Source organism: Ornithorhynchus anatinus, chromosome 4 (genome assembly GCF_004115215.2).
Source record: "Ornithorhynchus anatinus isolate Pmale09 chromosome 4, mOrnAna1.pri.v4, whole genome shotgun sequence".
Lineage (NCBI taxonomy): Eukaryota > Metazoa > Chordata > Mammalia > Monotremata > Ornithorhynchidae > Ornithorhynchus > Ornithorhynchus anatinus.
In genome coordinates, this window is record NC_041731.1 from 23,592,003 (window position 1) to 23,595,899 (window position 3,897).

The following is a 3,897-nucleotide window of genomic DNA, read 5'->3' on the forward strand; positions in this document are numbered from 1 at the left end:
GAATGTGGACAAGAGGTCAGCATTGAGATAGACAAGATTGAGGTACAGTAAGTAGGTTGACGTTACAGTGAAGTGAGCGTATTGGACTGCTTCCGAATGGCAGCAGTCAGGTCTGCAGGGTGAAAGACTCGGGGAGCAGGGTCCCTGAGGCAGCTTCTTGGATTGGAGGATTGTTGGGTAGGGCGCTCCACAGAGGAGAACAAAGATGGACCCCTACCCACACCCAAGGAAGCCATGCTCCCTAAGCAGAGAAACAAGGAATGTTAGACAATAAAAAGCAAACGATGCTGGAATGTAGGCAGGATAGGGTCAAAGCCCCCAATACTCAAGGCCCTGATTTTAGCCCTCCCCAGTGTTCAACACATCCCTTCTTCCTGGCAAATTAGCCCCTGGGCTGGGTTTTGAATGCCCTGGTCTGCCAGAGGACCAGGGCCAGCAGGCCAGGGGAAAAGCCGAAGACTGAGCCTCTACCTGACCCCACAGCAAAGGTGCAGGAACCTTTTCATTCATTCATTCAATAGTATTTATTGAGCACTTATTATGTGCAGAGCACTGTACTAAGCACTTGGAATGTACAAATTGGTAACAGATAGAGACAGTCTCTGCCCTTTGACGGGCTTACAGTCTAATCAGGGGAGAAAGACAGACAAGAACATTAGCAATAAATAGAATCAAGGGGATGAACATCTCATTAAAACAATAGCAAACAAATAGAATCAAGGCGATGTACATTTCATTAACAAAATAAATAGGGTAATGAAAATATATACAGTTGAGTAGACGAGTACAGTGCTGAGGGGATGGGAAGGGAGAGGGGGAGGAGCAGAGGGAAATGGGGGAGAAAGAGGGTTTAGCTGTGGAGAGGTGAAGGGGGGTGGTAGAGGGAGTAGAGGGAGAAGGGGAGTTCAGTCTGGGAAGAGCTCTTGGAGGAGGTGAGCTGTAAGTAGGGTTTTGAAAAGGGGTAGAGAATTAGTTTGGTGGAGGTGAGGAGGGAGGGCATTCCAAGACAGCGGGAGGGCGTGGGCCAGGGGTCGACAGCGGGATAGGCGAGAACGGGGGACGGTGAGAAGGTGAGCGGCAGAGGAGCGGAGCATGCGGGGTGGGCAGTGGAAAGAGAAAAGGGAGGAGAGGTAGTAGGGGGCAAGGTGATGGAGAGCCTTGAAGCCTAGAGTGAGAAGTTTTTGTTTTGCACGGAGGTTGATAGGCAACCACTGGAGGTTTTTAAGAAGGGGAGTGACATGCCCAGAGCGTTTCGGCAGGAAGATGAGCCGGGCAACAGCCTTCCTGGGACCAGGCCAGCAAATGTGTTTTGAGTGGATGGCATGAAAGCGGTGGTACCTGAGACAAAGTCCTATGTCCAGCATGGTGCTGGGCCAGGCCTTAGTCCCAGAATCCAGGGAGGAATCATGAATCTGAACCACGATTGACCTGTGCATGGTGTCCCCAGTTCCCTGAGGGGCAGTTCTGGGGCCACTGTGGAGAAGCCTCTCCTTGGTGTGGCAACAGCTTCCTACTCATGAGCCCACAAGCTCAATGCATCCACCTCACTGTTGCCTCAGCTTCCCCAAGAAGTGATCCTACACCAGGCCTCTCCGTGACAGATATGAATTCCTGGTAACAATAATAATAATAATAATTGCAGCCTTTTTAAAGCAGGTAATATGTGCTACCTGCCTTCTCTCCCACACAGCCACTTCCCGCAAATCTGTCCTTTTCCCCCAAGGAGACCTCTGATCTTTTGACCTCCTCCAATTTTCTAGAGTAATCATGCCCCATTTGTCCCTCAAGCCCAAATTACCTTCTCTTGAAGCACAAATTGACATTCTCAAAGCCGCCTTCTCCATGGTACTCAATTCTCTTGCTCCCACGTCCCTCCACCAATTTTGTACTAGTAGCCCACAACTTTGGCTCACTTCCACAGTTCACTTCTTCCATTCCTGTGCTTGAGCTGCAGAGCATTGTTGGCAGAAATCTGGTCACTAGGCTGATCTCATATATCTCAAATTCACTGTATGCTAACCAGCTTTAACTCTACCCTCTCCTCCCCCCAGCAACATTATTTCTCCATCCTTCCGCCTTCCAAGTCCTTTACCTGTGCCAGCTGTTTCAGAGATTTAACTCCCTCTTCAAAACCCCTGTCTCCCCACCCTGCTCCCCTAACTCTTGCTCCTAATGACCTGGCCACATACTTTATTGACAAAATTGAAACCACTGGGCATGATCACCCTAAATTTTCCTCTGCTCTTCTCCAGTCCCTCCCTCATCCTACCCCTTCTTCTACTTTCCATCTTTCCCAGTGCTGCCCACATGAGGGAGAGGACCCCACAGCAACAGGAGCCATAGAGGTCCAGCTTGGTTTGGCCTGGGGCTCTCCCCTCTTCAGGTTATGCCACCCTCTGCAGACCAAATCGATCTGCTCACATCTCTCTCCCCTTACCTTGATTTTGTCTATCTCACTGCCCATCACTCATCCACATCCTGCTACTGCCCTGGAATGCCCTCCCTCCTCATCTCTTCAGAGCCCTCCTGAAATCCCACCTTCTGCAGGAGGCTTTCCCTGATTAAGCCTTCTTTCCCCCAACTCCTTCTCCCCTCCACATCATCTATGCACTTAGATCCATACCCTTTGGGCATCTGGTATTCACCCCACTCTCAACCCAACAGTACTTAAGTAAATATTTATAAATATATAAATTATATATTTATATTAATGAGTATCTCCCCCTTTAGACTGTGGGCAGGGTACATGTCTACCAACTCTGTTGTACTGTACTCTTCCAAGCACCTCGTACAGTGTTCTGCATAATAAATACTACTGAGTGCTCAATAAATACTACTGATTGATTGTCTGATTGATAAATGTTCTCCTCTCCCCAGGACATATACCCTCCCAACTCCCCTCTCAGCATCTATGCACTCACAGGCACTTATTCACTTACCCCATTCACTGGGAAGCAATGTGGCCTAGTGAAGAGTATGGGCCTGGGAATCAGGGCACCTGGGTTATAATCTGGCTCTGCCACTTGCCTGCAGTGTCATTTTGGCCAAACGAACAACTTCTCTGGGCCTCAATTTCTACATCTGTAAAGTAGGGATAACTGTTCTCCTTCATACACAGAGAGTGAGTCCCATGTGGGAACTGTGTCTAACCTGATTATCTTGTATCTATCCCAAAGCTTAGCACAGTACTTGGCCCCAGATAATAGTGATATTTGTTAAGCATTTACTAAGTGCAGATTAAGCAAAGTAAGTGCTTAACAAATACCGCAGTTAGTATTAGTCTCTAGACTGAAAGCTCACTGTGAGCAGGAAACATGTCTGCCAACTCTGTTGTATTGTACTCTCCCAAGAGCTAAGTACAATGCTCTGAACATAATATGCACCTTAAGCACAGTACTCTGCACACAGAACTTAATAAATATGATTGAATGGATCAAAGTACAACTGATGATTGATAGCACCATCTTTGTATTCTCTTTTTCTTCCTATCTGTAAATTTTTTATAGTATTTGTTAAATGTTTATTATGTGTGTTCTAAGAGTTGGGGTAGATATAAAGTAATCAGGTTGACCATCCATGTCCCACATAATAATAATAATAATTGTGGTATTTGTAAAGCACTTATGTGCCAGGCACTGCACTAAGTGCTGGGGTACTTACAGGCACATTGGGTTGGCATAGTCTCTGACCCACATGGGGCTCACAGTTTTAACCCCCATTTTACAGATGAGGTAACTGGGGTCCAAAGAAATAAAATGGCTTGTCCAAGGTCACATAGCAGATAAGCAGCAGAACCAGGATTAAAACCCAGGTCCTTCTGATTCCCAAGCCTGTTCTCTATCCACAAGACTTTGCTACTTTTCTGTGCTTCTCTTCCTCGTTATGTTGTATATTTTA